Source organism: Lactuca serriola, chromosome 9, assembly GCF_051521515.1.
Source record: "Lactuca serriola cultivar US96UC23 chromosome 9, Lser_US96UC23_V15, whole genome shotgun sequence".
Taxonomy (NCBI): domain Eukaryota; kingdom Viridiplantae; phylum Streptophyta; class Magnoliopsida; order Asterales; family Asteraceae; genus Lactuca; species Lactuca serriola.
In genome coordinates, this window is record NC_136416.1 from 113,962,805 (window position 1) to 113,986,919 (window position 24,115).

Here is a 24,115-nt window from a genome sequence, read left to right on the forward strand (position 1 = left end):
TACGCCTCATTCACGAAGTCGGTCTATAAGGTGGGTATAAGGTTGTTGCCTATAAAATGGCAACTTAATGGGTGTCCACTCTCACCCACCGCTTGCTTGACTGGTGGAGGGTCGTTAGCCGAACGGGTAAGACAAGGACTTATAAATTCTCATTAAGAGTATGATGAATATTATAAAGTAACTAAATGTTTTATTAAATTCCCAATCTTAGTTACTTTAGGAAAAATGTGAATAAGGTGCTAATCCATGAAATTACACTTTACACTTTGTCTAAGTCATTAGTGGAGCGTGTGTGGTTAACCGGCACACTAATTTGGACTTAACAAGGTAGGTAAAGGGTGACTTAATATTTATCATAGTATCGATGGAGCGTGTGTGGTTAACCGGCACATCGATTGAGGGGTAATTTATTAAGGGTACCAAGTAATTTGCATGGTTACTTCACACCTCGTTTTGTGATCCTCGGCATCCTAGCCACAAAACTTGGAGGGCGCACTCGAGATTGAAACATGCCTTTGAAAAGTTCATTGAATCTCAAAAGAATCTAGGAGTTTCTAAGAACCAAATTTAATATTTTAATATTTCGACTTTGGTGGAAATTGGTGAATCGTCATTCACCTACCTTTCAAATATGTTATTACTTAGATTACGGCATACCTCTTCTAAGTATAATATATTGTGATTGGATCCTAGCCTTAATACTACATTTGGGTGTTTTATTAAGGACTATCTCTATATCTAAACTAAAACCTTCTTTCTTCTTTTCAGATGTCTGCAAACACTACTACTTCTGGCTCTAATCCCAATGGCTCCTTTACCTTTATGAACTTATGTGGGAAAGTCACTTTTGATGGATCCAACTTTAATGAATGGATCAGACACATCAGAATGATTACTCGCTACGAGGACAAGGAATATGTCCTTGATAAGGAACTTAAGGAGATTGATGAGTCAGTTTCTACTCCTCAAGAGATCGCTGAGTTTAGGGCACACGAAAGAGATGCCACCAAAGTGGCATGCATCATGATGGCCATAATGACCGCGGATCTCCAAAAATCCTATGAAGATTTTTACTCCTATGAGATGCACCAAGACTTGATGGAAAGATACCATCAAAGTGCTCGTCAAGAGAGGTATGAAACCATCTCCTCCATGATAACAACTCGCATGAAGGATGGTGAACCCATCACAGGCCACATGCAGAAAATGCAAAGATTTGTGGACCGTTTGCTGAAGCTTAATGTGAACTTCCCCGAGGAGCTAGCAATAGATATCATTTTGCATTCCTTACCTTCATGTTATGATCAATTCCGCATGACATACCACATGAACAAGGAAGAGGTCACACTCAGCAAACTTCAAGGACTCTTAAAGACCGCGGAAAGTGGTCTTAAGGGTAAGGCGGTTGTTACTACTTCTACTCCTAGAAACTCCGCCCCTGTCTTCGCAATCGGGAAAGGACGATGGAAGAAGAGAAAGAGTTCTTCGAAGGGTACCAAGGTTAGGACCCTTGATGGCTCTTCTTCAAGTGGAACCAAGAAAGGTTTCATCACTCCTTCTTCTGACCCAAAAGAGGCAGAATGCTTCTATTGCCATGAAAAGGTACATCGGAAGCGGAACTGCCCAAAGTACCAGGAAGATGTAAAGGATGGGAAAGTTAAACCCAACCATGAAGGTATTTACACTATCATTTCTAATAACTCACCCCATTCTAATTCTTGGGTCCTTGATACCGGTTGTGGTATTCATATTTGTTGTGACTTGCAGGGACTAAGAAGAAGTGAGAATGTGGAGCAAGGAAGAATAAACTTAATCATTGGGAATAGGAAAGTTACACCTGTCACCAAGATTGGAGTTTATACTTTGTCACCAAGTAGCGGGTTTAGTTTAGATTTGAATAAATTTTGTTATTCGCCAGAAATGGCAAGAAATATTATTTCCTTTCATGCATTGTATAAACAAGGTTTTACCTTTTCATTTAATAATGAAGTTGGTTCTATTGATGCTTTCTTTAATAATGTTCTTTATTTTAAAGCATTACATTGTGATGGCGTGTATGAAACAGTATCTGTGGTTGATAACTTAGGAAATAATGTGATGTGTATTGATTCTATTAATAACTTGGATAAAGCATCATTATGGCATTGTCGACTTGGACATATAAGCAAGAAGCGCATAGGCCAACTCCAAAAGGATGGAGTCTTGGAATCATTTGACCTAAAGTCAGATGATAGTTGTGAATCGTGCTTACTTGGAAAAATGACAAAGTCACCCTTCATAGGTTCTTGTGAGAGGGGTGAAGGTTTGTTCGACCTAGTACACACGGATGTGTGTGGACCATTCAAACTTGCCACAAGGGATGCTAATCCTTATTATTTGACTTTTACTGATGATTACAGTAGATATGAATATGTCTATTTAATCAAGCGTAAGTTAGAGACTTTCGAAAGGTTTAAGGAATTTAAATAGGAAATCGAGAATCAATTGGGCAGGAACATTAAGATGCTTCGATCCGATCATGGTGGTGAGTATCTTAGTTCAGAGTTCCTCGACTATCTAAGGGAATGTGGGATAGTCTCATAATTGACACCTTCCAGGACACCATAGTTGAATGGTGTAGCTGAGAGGCGTAATCGAACCTTGTTGGATATGGTTCTGTCCATGATGAGTCGAGCTTCGCTACCAATCTCATTTTGGGGGTATGCCTTTGAGACTGCCGCCCATATCCTTAATCTAGTCCCTACAAAGAAAGTTGCCAAAATTCCTCACGAGATGTGGACTGGTAAAGTACCCAAACTAGACCACATCAAGATTTGGGGTTGCGAAGATTTTGTGAGGCGCGAGTCTCATGATAAGCTAGAACCCCGAAGCGAGAGGTGTATTTTCATCGGCTACCCACAAAGATCCTTTGGTTACCTCTTTTTCAGACCTAGTGATAATGTGGTCTTTGTAGCAAGAAGAGGAGTCTTTCGTGAGAGAGAATTTATAAGCCAAGGAGACAGTGGGAGGCAAATTGACCTTGAAGAACTTCAAGAGTCAAGTGGTGAAGGAACTTCAAACCCTAGTCCTCAACTTGAGGAGGAAACTCCTGTTGAGCCAATTGACGATTCTGTACCTCTAAGACGTTCCACAAGAGTTAGGAATGCACCTGAGCACTACTATGGTTTTCATATTACTGCGGAAGGTGAGACACTTATTAGTGATGAGACACTAGTAGGTCTGGATGAACCTAACAATTACGCGGAAGCCATGGCAGGCCCCGAGTCTGCGAAATGGAAAGAGGCTATGGATAGCGAGATACAATGCATGTATGACAATCAAGTTTGGAACTTGATTGAGAATGTACCAGGTCGTAAGACTGCAGGGTGCAAATACGTCTTCAAGAAGAAGACCGACATGGATGGTAAAGTACACACTTATAAGGCTAGACTGGTTGCGAAGGGCTTCTCTCAAATTCCTGGAGTGGACTATGATGAGACCTTTTCTCCAGTAGCCAAGATTAAGTCTATTCAGGGTCTGTTAGCCATAGCTGCATTTCATGACTATGAAATATGGCAAATGGATATCAAAACCGCTTTCCTTAATGGAAAGTTGGCTGAAGATGTTTACATGAGTCAGCTAGAGGGTTTTTTCAGCGACGAGTACCCTAATAGAGTGTGTAAGCTTGAGAAATCCATTTATGGATTGAAGCAAGCACCTCGCAGATGGAATCTTTGCTTTGACGAAAAGGTCAGGGAATTTTGCTTTTCTAGGAGTGAAGATGAATCTTGTGTTTATGTCAAGGATAGTGGGAGTATAGTCAGCTTCTTGGTATTGTATGTGGATGACATACTACTCATAGGAAATGACATCCCAACTTTGCAGGAAGTTAAGTCCTGGCTTGGGAAGTGTTTCTCTATGAAGGACCTAGGAGAAGCTGCCTATATTCTAGGGATAAGGATTTCGAGAGACCGGAGTAAAAGACTAATTGGACTTAGTCAAAGTACCTACTTGGACAAAGTGTTGAAAAGATTCAACATGCATAACTCCAAGAAAGGTGAGTTACCCATTCAGAGTAACGCCAGATTGAGTAAGACACAAAGCCCTAGTACTGAGGCTGAGATAGCAGAAATGAGTCGACTTCCTTATGCTTCAGCTGTAGGATCGATCATGTATGCTATGACGTGTACTCGACCTGATTTAGCCTTTGCTTTGAGCATGGTTAGCAGGTATCAGGGGAACCCTGGCAAGGAACACTGGATTGCGGTAAAGAATATCCTCAAGTACCTACAAAGGACTAAGGACTGGGTCCTTACCTTCGGTGGGAGTGATGACTTGAGAGTTGTAGGGTATAGTGATGCTAGCTTCCAGACTGATATGGATAATTTCCGCTCTCAGTCGGGTTGGGTCTTTACTTTAACCGGAGGAGCAGTCACTTGGAAGAGTGCCAAGCAGGAGACAGTGGCTGATTCCACTTGTGAATCAGAGTATATAGCAGCAAGCGAGGCAGCAAAGGAGGCTATATGGCTAAAGAACTTCATCGGAGACCTTGGAGTTGTACCAACTATAAAAGAGCCAATGGAGATTTTCTATGATAGCAATAGTGCGGTTGCCTTAGCCAAGGAACCAAGAGATCATGGGAGATCCAGACACATTGACAGAAAATATCACTTCATCAAACATCGAATAGAAGAAGGAATTATCGTGGCTAAGAGGGTATCATCGGATGAGAACCCAACAGATCCCCTCACGAAGGGACTGAGTACGGTTAAGCATCTCCAGCATGCTCGGAGCATAGGGCTGAAGGATGATATGAGTTTTAGTAGTTAGATAAATTATGAAATTTGTAAAGTATAATTGACATTAGATGATGAATAAAAAGTGTTTTATTTATGAGTAAAGTGTTGCTATCTCTTGTCAATCATTTACTATATTTCTTTTGCATGTTTTGACTTCCAGAATAATTATGTTTGGTAGATCATATTATTCAAACCTCCACAGTCGGTCATATGTCGGAAGTAGGTATGAACCAAGACTGTCATGATTGGTTGCAGAGGTCTAAGGTGTTGGACATGGCTAGATAAGGCCTTGTATTAACGATACAACATCCTATGGTGCACATACAACCCTAAATACCATGGATCTATGTTTTCACTAATTATACATGCAAATGGTTTCCAAGGCATTAAACCTATAACTAGCATGCATTTGACATAAACCATATAATATACTAGTTAGGGAAGCGTACCTTTTATGTGGCTTGAAGTCTTGATGTATTTGGCCTTAAGAGCTTAGCACCAATAGTATGAAATGCCTCAAATGGAATCACAACACACCTAGGACAAAGGTGGCTCTTGAGAGAGAATTCCATGCACCAAAACACCTCCATATTTCTCTAAGAAAAGAAGTGGTGATTTTGGCTATGGAGTAACCTATTTATATGTAGGATTCCAAGGGTCATGGGTATAACCCATAATCCATACCCATGGGTTTTATGATCCATGGTTCATGTGGCCCAAGTCTTTATGTATCCATACATAAACTTGGTCCAACATGGATCATAAGCCCAACACATATAAATATAACTAATTATCATAATTAGTCCCCATAGATTTAATTAGTCTCTTTTGATCACTAAATTAATTCCAAATTAATTCTTGATCGATACTAATTAAAACATATGATTTCATATTAATATATTATAACTTATAATATATTAATAAACCATAAATAACCTTCTCTCAAAAGTCCATCCTAACAAATTGTCCTGATGATATGCAACCCAAATGGACCATGCTACTCTCGGGTCAAGTACATACCGATAATAGTTATGGGATTAGACATCTAATCTAACAGTCTCCCACTTGGATAAGTCTAAAACTATTATTGCAAGTACGACTTCATAACCCGACTAGCAATCGTAGCTCTTAAAGCCGCTGTCGGACTCTGAAGAAATCGATGACGCGTCCATTAGATAAGGGATCATATATTCCTCCATTCTAGATATCATATGGACTGAGACATGGATTATAATCATTCTCTTTGTCCATTTGTTGTTTCCTGATTTCCGATTTATGACAACTGACTAATTGAAAAAATCAAATCAGTCCTGGCCCGACCGTGCACTTCCATTTGTCATCATCAAATAATCGAGGGGCCCACAAATATCACTTTTATCCCGAAGGTAAAAGGAATGGATAAAATTCGACTCATATGGCTTGTTCTACTACTTGTTGAATCATACACAAAGGCACATTTTATAACATCGAGTTACCAATGCGTTTTCGTGCAATCAATGTATAACCAACTCATAGTAACAACTAATATCTCTAGGTTTGAAGAATATAAGATATTATCGTCTCATGATCACTCGTGATAAAATCCATGAAGTGATTCCAATGAGCGCGGGTTGAATCTAATACTCAGAACTTATGAGCACTCATAAGTGTTATAGCCCTTTTTCCAACATCTTAGACCTCTACAAGCCAACCCATGACAATCTTAATTCATATCTACTTCCAACATATGACCGACTGTGCGTGGTTTGAATAACTTAGTCATCCAGAACAATGACCTAGTTTATTATGGAAGTCAAAACATGCAAAATGAAACACAAGAATAATTGAATCAAATAGGGTATCAAAACCTATGAACATAAATAAAACACCTTTTATTTATCACCATATGATTACACATTATTCATTGTATATTGTTTCAGCTATCAACTTTATTCTTGAATTTAAAACAATAGTTTTCCCATGCTCCAAGCATGTACACTATGTTTTCTAAACACTAGTCATGCCATACACCAAGTATGCATACTATGTTTGTCTATGATCTTTACTTTGTGAAATAGATCAATTGAATATAACTTCAATGATTCTTTTTTCACAGTCCCAAATCCTTACTGCAAATGCAAGAATTCCAAATTCATGCCATTTACTGAAATCTGTTAGATTCTAAACTTATATGCATTGATCCTCTTGTAGTGATTATGCACAAATTCACAAAGACTTGGCAACAATCATTACAGAGTATTCCAAAGGAGATCAACTCCTTGGGAAACATCCTTATTGCATTAAGTTTCCAAACCATACATATTGAATACTTTCAAACTTTGAAGCATTTCCATATTCCTTTTTGACTATCACTTATGAACAAGAGTTGCCTCCTTACAGATTATGTCAATATGGTCCTTCTAGAATTAATACAATACTTCCAACTATCCTTGAGCAACCAATCTTTGGTAAACCTTCGATTGTCCTCAACAATTGCTTAATCATTTTAGTCATATCAATTTCTAGACCTTTTTCCCTTCTTCATGCCCCATGCATTTTGAAAAACATAGAAAGAGTGAATATAGCACATGTAATCGATCCTATATCCAAAGCATATGGGACACGATTCATGATGTCTCACATAAAGACTAAACCAATCTTTTGCTAAAATATTTCCCTTTCTATTTGCCAAGTTCTCATAATTCAGATTATGAAAAGGGATGTCGTAATCATAATCGAATTTTAGAACGCAAATAATGAACCCATATATAGAATTTCCTTATGTTGAGCCATCCCAACATGAAATTCATATATATTCTTGACTAAATACGATTATGACCTCAATCTAAGCTTTTAGATTTGAGATGAAGTATAATTTCCTCTCCCTTAATTATAGCAAACCAACTTTTTCAACCCCTGCAACCTCACGAATTGAAACTTTTGTTTTCTATAATTAACATTGCTAAGTTGAAATACTTATCATAATTATCATGCTCCCACTAACATGATGATTATTAGCATAACACGTATGCTCCCACTAGCTTTGACATGTACCCAGAAATCAACTGAACTTCTAGAAATCAATACTTTATTGACTTTCTTAACAAAGTTCAGATTTATGATACTAGATTGCCTTGATAAGACTTTATCAATATCATACACCTCTCTTAGATAGCTCACATGTGTGTCTAAACAATTATGAAGAGGGATGCCGTAATCATAATGTTTAGACCTTTTGTCATTCCCACAATTTCTATCTACTCAAAATCTACTTAGTGAAAGAGTTTCCTTACCATCATTTTCATGATTCGAAGAGAAACCTTATCACACTTAGATTTAATGGTGTATGTGTTCTTATTCATGTGAATTGTCAAAACCATAGTCACAAGACAAGGATAATGACAAATCCAAACTCACATGGATTGAACTTGTGCAATCTTAACTTCTTGCCACCTGGCAGCTCAAGGGCCAGCCATTTCTTCCAAGTAGTTATGCAAACAATTGAGAACATGTAGAACTCAAATGTATAGCAAACTTAACTAGAATGGGCAATGAAATGTTAGTACGATAGGTTATAAACCTTTACTTGTGTCCTAACGATGAAATACATGTTTTATTCTTGATTACTTCTTGAAACCTTTTTCAGGATCTTTTAGACTCCCACTGTCTCCTTGACCTATACGACTTTCTAGCCAAATATTCAAGAAATAGTGTGGATTCTAATCAAGACAAACACTTCACACAATTAGCCTTAGCTGGTCTTTGTTTTATCCAAAACATCACAACTTACCAATTTCAAATGTACAAGAGTAGAAAACTTTTACTCTTACATTTGACAAGTGTTTTAAACCTTCTTTAAGACATATCACTCAAGTTACAATCTTAGAGTATAACTCTATGAATTTTTTTGGAATGAAGTATGAATCATCTTATTGATTTAACAACTTCAACAATTCATAACTCCTCTTCGCAACTATCAGAATATACTTAGAGGATGAATTGTGATAAGGTCTAAAAATCATTAAGATGACCTTAAAACATGATACTAAAGTACTCTCCCATCTTGTCACACCCCCGAACCAGCAGCGGAAACGTTCGGGAGCTGCCGTGACTCAATTGAATACCATAACATTGAATATATATGAAACGTAACAACATTCGTCACCATGCATTAATATAATACAACCATTAAAGTTTACATGAAGTACATTGTTTAAACATTACATTCCCAAAATAAATTGTTCGGTTCGTTAATAAGTAAACTGCAAGCCATCACTGAGTACATTTTCCTTGAATTCACTGGTTACCTGAGAATACAAGTATTTTGAAAAACGTCAACATGTGAAATGTTGGTGAGTTCATAAGCGGTATTTAAAAAAAAAAAACATGTTTCGTATCGTTTGAAAACCACCAGAAAATCCGATATTTTCTGAAAAGAAATGCTTTTGAAAACGTTTGTGAAGATCCATAGGTATGCTTGTTTGTTTCTATACTTGTATGAATTGTTCATTAGAGTTGTATGCTTTTCGAATCCGTATGTATTGAAAAAAAAACCCTAGGAAAACCCGATGTTTTCCTAATTCTTTGAATTCCATGAATTTACATTGAAACCATCGCAACGCGTGTAGTGTCAATCCCAGGCGACGTTGGATTATTTTTGAGCATGATTAATTACTACAAACACGCGTTACACAAACGACCAGTTTATAGCTATACTAACGATCCCATAGGCGTCGTCCGTACTAATCACGTTATCCAACCGCCCTGACTACGTGTAGTTCCACATCCGAGGAGAAAGAGGACACGAAGACCCCGATGACTCCATTAACCGGTTGGGGATAAAAAAATGTACGAGGGGTCCCTGACCCACCTCGCATGAAATGTCGACTTTAATAGCAATACCAAAGGACCCTTGGGGACCAGTAGTATACAAGCCATTGAAAGTCCTTTTACGTTGTGTTAGATCGGTAAAACCCAACACTTCGTAAGGTAGAGGTCTTCGGGCCTTAAGATCAGGTCATTGGGCTAGCTAGGCCCAACAAACAAGATTTTACACTTTTGGGGCCCAAAGATGGTGCGTAGGTGTCTGTGCACACTCGCATGTATATTGAATTCCCAAACGTTACTTGTATGAATCGTAGTATCGTCGTGTTAGTAGTTTCGGATTTTTATTGGTTCGAGACAGAACCAATTCGTTTAACAACGACTTTTGGTATTGTTGTGTATTGTATTTCGTCGATAGTCGCGGTGCCATTATTTGATTAAATTGCGTGTATTGAATTAGCGTTGGAAGTTTTCTGTTTTCAGCCCCACATGGTTTGTAAAATTTACTTTTTCAACTCTTTAATTAAATAACTTTCCGGTTTGGTCCTTAAATCATTTTTCTTGACATTTTAACACCAATAATTATTGAAATTGATATTCTTCAGCATATTTTTCATTGAAAACAGTTTAAGTCCCTGAAAATGCAGTTTTCTCGGTTATAACCCTTCTTTTTCGCAACTTTGACAATTTTGGCCCAAATTGTAAAATTTTTGCAACTTTAGTCCTTCTTAAATTTAAAAAGCATTTTAAACCTTTGAAAAGGACTTGGAACACAAATAGTCCACTGCTTTACAGAAAAACACAGTTTTGGCCCTCCAAAACAGAAAATTTCGCATAATGGGCCCTATTGGGTCGAAAATGTCATTTTTAGCCCATTAAGCTTGAATTTTATGTTTTTAATCCTCCAACAAGTATATTTTCAGAAAATACATTATGGAAACTATTTTGACTCATCTCCCCCATCAGATTTCGAAATATTTCAATTTGGGCCCTTTAGCTATTTTTCTTGTCTCCAACAAGTATATTTTTAGCATTTTATGTCCAAAAATTGAGTTTTTAGCCCAAAGAAAATGTTACTAAGCCATTTAGCTATTTTTCTTGGAACACTTTGTATGTAGAAATATACTTGATGCTAATATCATTTAACACAAGGTATATCTCGGTTTTGAGGGGTTTTATGGCTAGATCCAACATTATAACACACAACAACACACATATAAGCATGGAAATCATACAAGGCATACAAAACACATATAGATCTACACTTTCACTTGTATTCCCCCCCCCCCCACAAAAGTCATAAAACCAGAAAATAGGGGGTATGAAGCTCACCTTGTTTGAAGCTTTCCGTTTTGAAGAGAAGATGGAAGAAAAATGAAGTGATTTTCGGCCCTAGCACCTTTCCTTGGTAGATCTCGAGTTTGGTGACTTCTAAGGTGCATGATCACAAGTTGGAATAGATTTAGAAGAGATTTTAGATGGAATGAAGTAGCTAGATCATGGATATAAGTAAAAACTTACCTAAGATGATGATTAACTTGAAAGATCCTCTTGAAAGCTTCTAAATTTCATGATTTTTGAGTGGAGAGGGAGGAGTGTTCTTGAGGGAGTTTGAGAGATTTTTGTGAATGTGTGTGTGTTTGAGTATGGCCGAGAGCAAGAGAGAGAGGGAGAAGAAGAGACCTTGAGGTGATGTTTGCATGGAAGAATGAGATATAATGCATGGATATCCAATGAATAAAAATGAGGTGGCATCCAAAGTCAACACTTCTCCATCTCTTCTTGGATTTGGGCCTTGGGACGAAAATTTTGAGGAAGAAAGGAAAAATTTTGGCCTTTTTCCCTGAAGCCCAAAATTAGAGTTAGTTAGGGTGTTCCTTGGCCTTATAGAACAAAATAGTGATTTTTACATTTTTGTTGGACTAGTTTGGGTTATTCATGGATCAAAGCTTTTAATTCATTTCATTCTAGGCCCAACATGACCCAAAATGTTTAAATAAATTAGTGTGGGTCCAATTAGAGCCCAATTAGGGTTCTAGGCCCATGATAGTCTAATTGGAAGCTTATTGGTCCATTTGGATCTAATAAGGAAGTCCTAGTCCAAAATGGACTTAAACAAGGACTTCTAGGGTTTCCAATTGTTTGATGACTATTTGTAGTACTTGTATGATGTATTTGATTGAAGTTTTTGATGTCATAATAGTAGGTGTCAACCATGTTCTTAAGTTTTTGATTCACATTAACTTGAGTGTATAGATTACAGGACACAAAATTTCCAGTTGTGACATCATCCCCCCGTTAGAGGGAATTTCGTCCCGAAATTCTGTTTGAAAGCTAGATTTCAGAATGCTAGAATAGGTGAGGGTACTTTTGCTTCATTTGATCTTCGCTTTCCCACGTGAATTCTGGCCCACGCTTTGCGTTCCACCGTACCTTCACGATCGGGATGCGACTTTGCTTAGTACGCTTCACCTCCCTGTCCATGATTTCGATTGGTTCTTCAACGAATATGAGATTCTCATTGATTTCGATTTCGTCAAGAGGAATGACAAGGGTTTCATCTGATAGGTACTTCTTCAGGTTAGAGACATGAAACACGGGGTGTACACCGTTTAGCTCTGTGGGTAGTTGCAGTCTGTAGGCTTCCGGACCTATTCGGGCGACGATTTCGAAAGGTCCAATGTATCGCGGGTTTAGCTTTCCCCGTTTTCCGAAACGTATAACCCCTTTCCAGGGTGAGACTTTCAACAGTACTCGATCACCGACCTGGAATTCTAAGGGCTTTCGCCGTTTGTCGGCGTAGCTCTTTTGTCGGTCACGCGATGCTTGTAATCGAGCTCTGATCTGGACGATCTTTTCTGTGGTTTCGCGAATGATCTCCGGTCCCGTTAGTGCCCTGTCCGACGTATGTGTTCTTGCTAGCTGGGTATCACCTACTTCAGCCCAACATAACGGTGATCTACATTTACGCCCGTACAGTGCTTCGAAAGGAGCCACCTTGATGCTCGAATGGTAACTATTGTTATATGAGAACTCGATCAACGATAGGTGGGTATCCCAAGACTTCCCAAAGTCTATCACACATGCACGAAGCATGTCTTCAAGCGTTTGAATGGTTCGTTCGCTTTGGCCGTCCGTTTGTGGGTGATACGCGGTGCTCATGTCGAGATGAGTTCCCATTGCCTTGTGGAGTGATTGCCAAAAGCACGATGTGAACCTACTATCCCTATCTGAGATAATAGATTTTGGCACTCCATGGAGTCTTACGATTTCTCGTATGTATAGCCGCGTCAGTCTCTCCATCTTGTAGGATTCTTTGATTGGCAGGAAATCGGCAGATTTCGTCAGTCGGTCGATTATTACCCATATGGTGTTCAGTCCGTCCGACGTCTTGGGTAGCTTGGTCATGAAATCCATAGAAATCCCCTCCCATTTCCACTCAGGGATTGCCCGTTGCTGTAACAATCCTGAAGGTTTCTGGTATTCCACCTTTACTTTAGCGCACGTAAGGCACTTACTAACATAGGTCGCGATTTCCGCCTTCATGTTAGGCCACCAATAGTGTTGTTTAATGTCCAAATACATCTTGTCCGAACCGGGATGAATGGAGTATCGTGTCTTGTGGGTTTCCTTCATAACGGCCTCCCTAAATCCTCCGATTTTTGGGACCCAAATACGGTTCATGAAGTAGTATACCCCATTCTCCCATGCTTCTAGGTTCTTTTCCATCCCGCGCAATGCCTCGCTAGTTCTATTTTCCATTTTCATAGCCTCTGACTGGACTGATGCAATTTGAGTGGCCAGATGAGATTGAATGGTTATCGAGTGTGTTTTCGTACGGTGATTAGAGTACTCCTTCCGACTTAATGCATCAGCTACCACGTTGGCCTTGCCTGGGTGGTACTTGATCTCGCATTCGTAGTCGTTTAGCAATTCCACCCATCTTCGTTGTCTCATGTTCTGCTCCTTCTGATTCAAGATGTGCTGGAGGCTCTTGTGATCCGTGAAGATGGTGCACTTTGTACCGTACAGGTAGTGCCTCCAAATTTTCAGAGCGAAGACCACGGCTCCCAGTTCTAGGTCATGGGTCGTGTAATTTACTACGTGCGTCTTTAGTTGGCGGGACGCATATGCTATCACTCTTCCACGTTGCATGAGAACGCAACCTAAGCCCTGATTCGACGCGTCATAGTAGACCACAAAATCTTCCGTTCCTTCAGGTAGAGATAGTACAGGAGCGCTACAAAGGGCTTGCTTCATAGTTCAAAACGCAATCTCTTGTCGGTCCGTCCATTTGAATGGCACACCCATTTGTGTAAGCGAGGTAAGCGGCTTGGCAATCTTAGAGAAGTTTTGGATGAATCTCCTATAGTAGCCTGCTAGGCCTAAGAACTGACGAATTTCTGTGGGCGTGGTCGGAGTTGCCCATCCTTCCACAGCTTTGACCTTAGAGGGATCCACATGAATTCCGTCTTAGCTAACTACGTGGCCTAGGAAATTCACACTCCGGAGCCAGAACTCACACTTGGAGAGTTTGGCGTACAGTTTTTCCGATCCTAGAGTGTCTAAGACTTGTCGGAGATGTTGGCCATGCTCCTCTTTGCTTCGAGAATAAACGAGGATGTCATCGATAAACACAATGACGAAGTTGTCAAGGAACGGTCGACAGATTCGATTCATTAGGTCCATAAATGCGGCAGGTGCATTTGTTAGACCGAAGCGCATTACGACTAATTCATAATGTCCGTAGCGGGTTAGGAAAGCGGTTTTAGGAATATCCTCTTCCCGGACTTTGAGTTGGTGGTATCCGGACCGTAGATCTATTTTAGAAAAATAACTAGCTCCTTGGAGCTGGTCGAATAGATCATCGATTCGTGGGAGTGGGTAGCGGTTTTTAACAGTGAGTTTATTTAACTCTCTATAATCGATGCACATTCTGAAAGATCCGTCCTTCTTTTTGACAAAGAGCACCGGAGCTCCCCATGGCGAGTAGCTAGGTCGGATAAATCCCTTGTCCAGAAGCTCACTGAGTTGGCTGGACAATTCCTACATTTCAGCAGGAGCCAACCGATATGGTGATTTAGCGAGAGGAGTTGCTCCTGGAACGAGGTCGATTCGGAACTCAACCTGTCTCTCTGGGGTTACTCCTGGAAGATCTTCAGGAAACACGTCCGGAAATTCACACGCTACCGGAATATCTTGAATGTTAGTTTCTTCTTTGGTCTTGTCCACTATGTGAGCCAAGAACGCCAAATTGTTCTTTCGTAGATGTTTTTGTGCCTTGATGCACGAGATGAGACGAAGATTCGTACTGGGTTTGTCTCCGTAAATTACTAGGGTTTCGTGATTTGGGAGACGAAGGCGAACGGCCTTCTCATGGCACATAATCTTAGCATGGTGGGGGCTTAACCAATCCTTGCCGATAATCACATCGAAACTCCTAATTGACACTAGCATTAGGTCTATTCGAAAGACGTGTTGGTTAAGGGTTAGGGTACATTCGATGTAGATCTCCCCAGTGGATTCGGTTTTCCCATTGGCCATTTCCACCGTATAGGTTTCATTTAGCTTCTGGGGTTGTTGTTTTAATAAATGTTTAAACTTCTCGCTTACGAAACTTCGCTCCGCTCCGGTGTCAAATAAGATGCTTGCATAAGTGTGGTTTAGGAGAAACGTACCGATCACAACTACGGGGTCCTGAACTGCCTCACCCTGACCCATAGTCAGCATTCTTCCTTCTCCTTTGTTTCCTGAGTTGTTGTTAGGGCAATCTCGGCAGAAATGCCCTGTCCTTCCACACCCGAAGCAGGTGTGGCTAGGCCCTGCATTGTTGCCGTCGGCATTGGTGTTGTTGTTATTGCGGTGGTTGTTGTTGTTATTGTGGTTGTTTCCCTGACTTTGGTTCTGTGGAGGGTAAGCCCTACAGAACCTTGCAGTGTGTCCCCTTCAGTTGCAACTGGTGCAATGGAATTCCCTGCATTCGCCAAGATGGTGGAAACCGCACTTATTGCATTTGGGAAGATTACCAGAATAGGGTCTTGTAGCATTTGAAGCAGCTGAGGCTGGAGCACATGGTGTGGCTGGAACCGGTGCCGTGACAGCATTAACTACCACTGTCTGCTGCCTTTTAGAGGTCTCGGGGCCCTGACGCCCCTTTCTCTTGTTGTTCTTCCCTTTCCTGCCATCACCCTCCTTTTTCTTCTCAGCCTCCACTGGCTTCTCGCCCTTCTTGTTGTTATGATCATATAACCTCTTCGCCAATCTCTTCGCACTGTCAAATGTTTCAGGGTTCGCAGCTATCACGTTCCCTTGAATAGGAGGCGTCAGTCCCCAGATGAATCGCTCAATCTTCTTTCCTTCTGATGTGATCATACTCGGGCACAGCAGAGATAGTTCGCTAAATCTCGATATGTAGGCATCGATGTTCGCATTCTGCACAATGAGATTCCATAGCTCTTGCTCCATCTTCTGTATTTCGCCTCGGGGGCAGTACTCAGCCATTAACATTTCTTTCATTTCTGCCCATGGTATAGAGTTGGCGACAGGGAGCGTCATAGCTTCTACGTGTCCGTTCCACCAAGTGAGTGCTTGGTCCACAAAAGTACACGTCGCGAACTTCACCTTCATCTTCTCGGGGCAATCGCATATCTTGAATACCGACTCTACCTTCTCGATCCATCGCTTCAGAGTGATCACCCCTCCAGTGCCATTGAAAGTTCGTGGTTTAACGTTTGTGAAGTCCTTGTAGGTGCACGTTTTAGTGGGTCCTTGATTTGTCCCGTTGTTCGAACTTCCGGACCCTTGCCCGTTGCCTCCTCCGTTGTTCCCTCGGTGAAGTTGTGCCATAGCTGCTGTGACCGCAGCAGACACGGCTGCCTGGAAAGCAGTGGTGTCAACTTCAGGCGGGGTTGGTTCGGGATTTCTGTGAGTAGTTCGGCGAGGCATCTTTCTGTCATGAAACGAAAAGATGTTGAGTGTATGTGGTTTCTGTGAGGTTGTGATCCTACTAACTAGGTGTATGGTACGAAATTAGACATTACTACCATCGGGCATACAATCATAACGTCTCAACACATAACAACTTGTAATATCATAGCAAAACACACAGAGGTTCATTAATATTATCCGCATTTAATACAAGAAAGTTTTGCTCGTAAGAGCATACATAAGTGACGCTGTTTCGACAGAATAACGGCTCCATGAGTGAGTAGTGTAGTCACTTAAACATAGAGCCGGAGTACATAACATAGTTCCTAACGACCTATTATGATAAGTCTATCCCTAACCGTGATGAGCTGCGTCTGGAGGTGGTGCCGAAGTCATATGCCGAAATGTTGCGCCAGTAACTGCGCCATCTCTGCCATGTCCCCAATAACCTCATCCCTCTCATGCTCTGCTCGCACTGCCCGAGCTTCCATAGCATACAGTTGTTGTCGTAGTGCGGCGACCTCAGCTTCGAGGGAACGGTTCTCTCTTGGGGGGTTCACTGGTGGAGCGGGGTGATCTGGTTGTGCCTCGTTCTCGCATGGAGAGACGGGGTCCTGGTCCCCAACCTGACCTTCCTCATCGTCGTCGTCGATCTCTCCAAATTCGTAGTCAGTGTTTACGTATTCGTCGGGTCCGACGTCGTGCGCTTCCCCTGGATTCTCTCCCGGTTCATTCTCAAGCATCCCGTGAGCTACTAGGACCTGATGAAACTAGATACCCTGCTGCTCTTCCTCAGGCTCCTCCTCCTCTAGCCACCCGTTGTTTCCCTGATTAGGGAAATAGGGGTCTCCAGGGTGATGAAAACCAGCCATGCTGTCTGCGCGAGTATGTAAATATGCTAACATTATTCCTAGGGTGCTATGCCTATTATACAGACTTAGCAAACGTTCTCTTTTTGGTGATAAAGGGTATAGTTTTAGGTTCCCTAGCTATCCCGATCTCATCAAGACGTGTGTTAGTTTTACTTTGGAGAGAATGTAGTTGATCAGGCTACATTCACTCCTTGGTACCACTAAGAACAGTCCCGAATTAACCGAGATACCAGCATTATTGTGTTTGATTCTGCGTTAGGTTCTTATTCCTAATGCAAGAAAGCGTGTTTTATTTACTTGTTTTGTTCAGAGTTATGTTAGTCCCTCTTTTTGGTTTATAGTTGCATATCAATGTGTGGCTCGACATGCTAGTTCACTATAAACAAAGCTCTGATACCAACCTGTCACACCCCCGAACGAGGCGGCGGAAACGTTCGGGAGCTGCCGTGACTCAATTGAATACCATAACATTCAATATATATGAAACGTAACAACATTCGTCACCATGCATTAATATAATACAACCATTAAAGTTTACATGAAGTACATTGTTTAAACATTACATTCCCAAAATAAATTGTTCGGTTCGTTAATAAGTAAACTGCAAGCCATCACTGAGTACATTTTCCTTGAATTCACTGGTTACCTGAGAATACAAGTATTTTGAAAAACGTCAACATGTGAAATGTTGGTGAGTTCATAAGCGGTATTTAAAAAAAACATGTTTCGTATCGTTTGAAAACCACCAGAAAATCCGATATTTTCTGAAAATAAATGCTTTTGAAAACGTTTGTGAAGATCCATGGGTATGCTTGTTTGTTTCTATACTTGTAAGAATTGTTCATTAGAGTTGTATGCTTTTCGAATCCGTATGTATTGAAAAAAAACCCTAGGAAAACCCGATGTTTTCCTAATTCTTTGAATTCCATGAATTTACATTGAAACCATCGCAACGCGTGTAGTGTCAATCCCAGGCGACGTTGGATTATTTTTGAGCATGATTAATTACTACAAACACGCGTTACACAAACGACCAGTTTATAGCTATACTAACGATCCCGTAGGCGTCGTCCGTACTAATCACGTTATCCAACCACCCTGACTACGTGTAGTTCCACATCCGAGGAGAAAGAGGACACGAAGACCCCGATGACTCCATTAACCGGTTGGGGATAAAAAAATGTACGAGGGGTCCCTGACCCACCTCGCATGAAATGTCGACTTTACTAGCAATACCAAAGGACCCTTGGGGACCAGTAGTATACAAGCCATTGAAAGTCCTTTTACGTTGTGTTAGATCGGTAAAACCCAACACTTCGTAAGGTAGAGGTCTTCGGGCCTTAAGATCAGGTCATTGCGCTAGCTAGGCCCAACAAACAAGATTTTACACTTTTGGGGCCCAAAGATGGTGCGTAGACGTCTGTGCACACTCGCATTTATATTGAATTCCCAAACGTTATTGTATGAATCGTAGTATCGTCGTGTTAGTAGTTTCAGATTTTTATTGATTCGAGACCGAACCAATTCGTTTAACGACTTTTGGTATTGTTGTGTATTGTATTTCGTCGATAGTCGCGGTGCCATTATTTGATTAAATTGCGTGTATTGAATTAGCCTTGGAAGTTTTCTGTTTTCAGCCCCTCATTATTTGTAAAATTTACTTTTTCAACTCTTTAATTAAATAACTTTCCGGTTTGGTCCTTAAATCATTTTCCTTGACATTTTAACACCAAAAATTATTGAAATTGATATTTTTCAGCATATTTTTCATTGAAAACAGTTTAAGTCCCTGAAAATGCAGTTTTCTCGGTTATAACCCTTCTTTTTCGCAACTTTGACAATTTTGGCCCAAATTGTAAAAATTTTGCAACTTTAGTCCTTCTTAAATTTAAAAAGCATTTTAAACCTTTGAAAAGGACTTGGAACACAAATAGTCCACTGTTTTACATAAAAACACAATTTTGTCCCTCCAAAACAGAAAATTTCGCATAATGGGCCCTATTGGGCCGAAAATGTCATTTTTAGCCCATTAAGCTTGAATTTTATGTTTTTAATCCTCCAACAAGTATATTTTCAGAAAATACATTATGGAAACTATTTTCACTCATCTCCCCCATCAGATTTCGAAATATTTCAATTTGGGCCCTTTAACTTTATATTTTTAGCATTTTATGTCCAAAAATTGAGTTTTTAGCCCAAAGAAAATGTTACTAAGCCATTTAGCTATTTTTCTTGGAACACTTTGTATGTAGAAATATACTTGATGCTAATATCATTTAACACAATGTATATCTTGGTTTTGAGGGGTTTTATGGCTAGATCCAACATTATAACACACAACAACACACATATAAGCATGGAAATCATACAAGGCATACAAAACACATATAGATCTACACTTTCACTTGTATTCCCCCCCCCCCACAAAACTCATAAAAACAGGAAATAGGGGGTATGAAGCTCACCTTGTTTGAAGCTTTCCGTTTTGAAGAGAAGATGGAAGAAAAATGAAGTGATTTTCGGCCCTAGCACCTTTCCTTGGTAGATCTCGAGTTTGGTGACTTCTAAGGTGCATGATCACAAGTTGGAATAGATTTAGAAGAGATTTTAGATGGAATGAAGTAGCTAGATCATGGATATAAGTAAAAACTTACCTAAGATGATGATTAACTTGAAAGATCCTCTTGAAAGCTTCTAAATTTCGAGATTTTTGAGTGGAGAGGGAGGAGTGTTCTTGAGGGAGTTTGAGAGATTTTTGTGAATGTGTGTGTGTTTGAGTATGGTCGAGAGCAAGAGAGAGAGGGAGAAGAAGAGACCTTGAGGTGATGTTTGCATGGAAGAATGAGATATAATGCATGGATATCCAATGAATAAAAATGAGGTGGCATCCAAAGTCAACACTTCTCCATCTCTTCTTGGATTTGGGCCTTGGGTCGAAAATTTTGAGGAAGAAAGGAAAATTTTTGGCCTTTTTCCCTTAAGCCCAAAATTAGAGTTAGTTAGGGTGTTCCTTGGCCTTATAGAACAAAATAGTGATTTTTACATTTTTGTTGGACTAGTTTGGGTTATTCATGGATCAAAGCTTTTAATTCATTTCATTATAGGCCCAACATGGCCCAAAATGTTGAAATAAATTAGTGTGGGTCCAATTAGAGCCCAATTAGGGTTCTAGGCCCATGATAGTCTAATTGGAAGCTTATTGGTCCATTTGGATCTAATAAGGAAGTCCTAGTCCAAAATGGACTTAAACAAGGACTTCTAGGGTTTCCAATTGTTTGATGACTATTTGTAGTACTTGTATGATGTATTTGATTGAAGTTTTTGATGTCATAATAGTAGGTGTCAACCATGTTCTTAAGTTTTTGATTCACATTAACTTGAGTGTATAGATTACAGGACACAAAATTTCCAGTTGTGACACATCTTTTCAGATTTGAGAAAATTTTATCCTTCTGCCTAATTTGATTCTTCTTATTTGTTGTATCATACATTGAAAATTTTCCAATGTTTTACAATTATACTTAAGTTTGTAAGTATAATCATATTTACTAAACCTTAGTAAATCATGACGAATAGTCTTATCCATCTTTTGTGGTTGGACTTTGACAAGTGCACAAGAAAGTGTATTTGATCCCTTAGTCCTTCTCTTCACTCACACATCCATGTGAACAAGTAGACAGTCTTAATTTTTCCAATGCTTGAAAGTTCTCATTCATCATACTATACAACTTGCATGATTCCAAGTTTCGGTCCAATTGAAACTTGGGCGATGAGAATCTTTCCTTATTTGGTAAATTTAGACACTACCACAAATGAACGAATCAAATTCATATTTCCAGTATTGCTATAAACATACAAACATCAAGTTTTCATGAATTCCATTGTAAAGAGATAAAAATAAAGTAAAACAAACTTTTATTTATTTTAAAATGCGGAAAAAACTTTTTCCTTACAATGTAACTTGAAATGAAAACTATGTTATTACTTGTTTCCTAGCAATCTATCATAACTCCTCAGAGTAGCTTAAGAATCCAATCTTCAATCAAGCGATAGAAATCCATCTTCGCGATCAGATTTAACATACTCTTTCTTTAAGTTTCCTTCACTTTTCCTTTGATTCTTAAACATCAACATGTAACCTAGTCACATCTTGTATTAAGAATCTCATAATAGAAACTTAACCGAGTTAGATAGTGGACCTTACCTGAAATAGAGTCAACCTTATTGACTTTACTAGCCTTATGATCTTTCAGGTATAATTGACAGCTTCGCAACCAATGCCCTTTCCTTTTGGCAATAGGACCATATGGACTCTTAGGTAATAGTACATGGGACTATCTCCGACTTAGCCTTTCTCTTTACCATTTGGTCAACCGAGTTGACTATGGTCGATCCCTTTCCATATGGAAGAGAATGCTTTTCTGGATTTCCTGTGTCACTATTGTCCCTGTCCATAAAGTTTTGGGAAGTTGATCTCCTAATCAAATTTGCTTTACTAGTACACTAAATCATTTCTGATTTAGCAGCACAAATCAAATAGATAAGATCATTAAGGGTCTTGTCATAGTCTATTTCATAGGAGTCCCAAGGAACTCACTATGTGACTTAGAAAGTGATTGAACCACTAACTTTCTTAAGACTTTGACACCCAACTCTCTCGGCTTGTAAGTATGTGACTTTATCTCCAAGATGTGATCACACCTAGACCTTGCCTTGCCAATAGGGCTTGAGTGACCTTGAACTTGTGGGTTAGGGAGAATAATTGGAGGAGGTGGAGGAAGTGAAGTTCCAAGATATTTGGGAAGATCATAGATGTCGGAACTAGACATCTTTTGGGAGATATTCAAGATAGTTGATTTAAAGTCCTTAATATAACACCCAATATGAAATATTAAGGCTAGGACCCAACAAACTACTTTATAACTTGGAAGAGGGATGCTGTAATCCAAGCTATAGAATATTTGAAGGTAGGTGAATGACGATTCACCAATTTCCACCATGAAAAACGAAATAATTTATTAGGTTTTAATTGGATTTGAAATTCCTAGATCTTTTGAGATTCATTGAACTTTTCAATGGCATGTTTCAATCTCAAGTGTGCCCTTCAGGTTTTGTGACTGGGATGCCGAGGATCACAAAACAAGGTGTGAAGTAACCATGCAAATTACTTGGTACCCTTAAGTGTTTACCCCTCAATCGATGTGCCGGTTAACCACACACGCTCCATCGATACTATGATAAAGATTAATTTACCCTTTGCCTACCTTGTTAAATACGAGTTAGTGTGTCGGTTAACCACACACGCTCCACTAACCGACTTAAACAAAATGCAAAGTGTAATTTCATGGATTAGCACCTTATTCACATTTTCTTAAGTAACTAAGATAGGGTATTTATAAAAGGTTTAGTTAATTAGTATTTATCATTAATACTTTTAATGAAGGGAGAATTATAGTCCTTGTCCTACCCGTTCGGCTAACGACCCTCCACCGGTCAAGGAAGCGGTGGGTAAGAGTGGACACCCATTAAACTGCCATTTTATAGGCAGTAACCTTATACCCCCCCCCCTCCCCTTATAGACCGGCTTCGTGAATGAGGCCTACTAACAGTAAGACCGACTTTAGTCTTATACATATATATAAATATTATTAACTTATAATATTATAAAGTATAAGGGTTGAATTTTAACTTTTAAAATTCTAAGGTCTAGTTTGGAATTAAAGTATACATGGGGGGTAACTTTACAAATTCCAAAACTTGTGGACAAGTTTTGAAACCTTTCAAAACTCTTAGCCTTTTCATAACTTATGAGATTAATTAAGGTTTAATGAAAAATAATCAAGTTCCATAACTTGAGGACAAGTTATGGAAGACATTAAATCATTTAATGATGACATTAAAAATAGAGACTCTTCTATTTTCATAACCTATGAGACTTAATGACACTTTAAAAAGAAAAACTTTTCACTTTCCAAAACTTGAGGACAAGTTATGGAGTTCATAAAAACCATTAAGATCAAATATTTCAGTTAACACAATAATCAAAAGATTTTACAATGATCTAGATTAAACTCATAAGTAAAGATAATTCACATCAACAATTTTCAAGAAATTAGATAATCATATAAACTAATACAAATCTTGAAACATTGACAATTATCCTTTGAAGACTCTTGGACTTCATAATCTAAAGAGTTAATAAATGAGACATTTCACATCCATAACTTATGGAAGTTTCAAAACTCTTAAGATCATAACTTTAAAAAAAACTTTTGAGTTCCAAAATTATATGACAAAATTTGTAACTCCTTAAAACTACTTAGATCAAACTTTTAAAACAAATAGAATAATCATATCATTCTATCTTTTAATAAATTGTCTTAATTCAACTCTTGTAGTAAAGTGACTCAAATTTTACAAATAATTAATTTTTCATAAAATCAAGTAATTATCGTAAAATTTGACAAACTTCATGTTTTTTTTTCTTTTTTTTTCCATCAACTTGAAAAAAATACATTTGAATCAAATATAGTAGAAAACAACCCATGGCTCAGATACCACTATTGGGTTTTGGTATAATACAACATCCTATGGTGCACATACAACCCTAAATACCTTGGATCTATGTTTTCACTAGTTATACATGCAAATGGTTTCCAAGACATTAAACCTATATCTAGCATGCATTTGACATAAACCATATAATATACTAGTTAGGGAAACATACCTTTTATG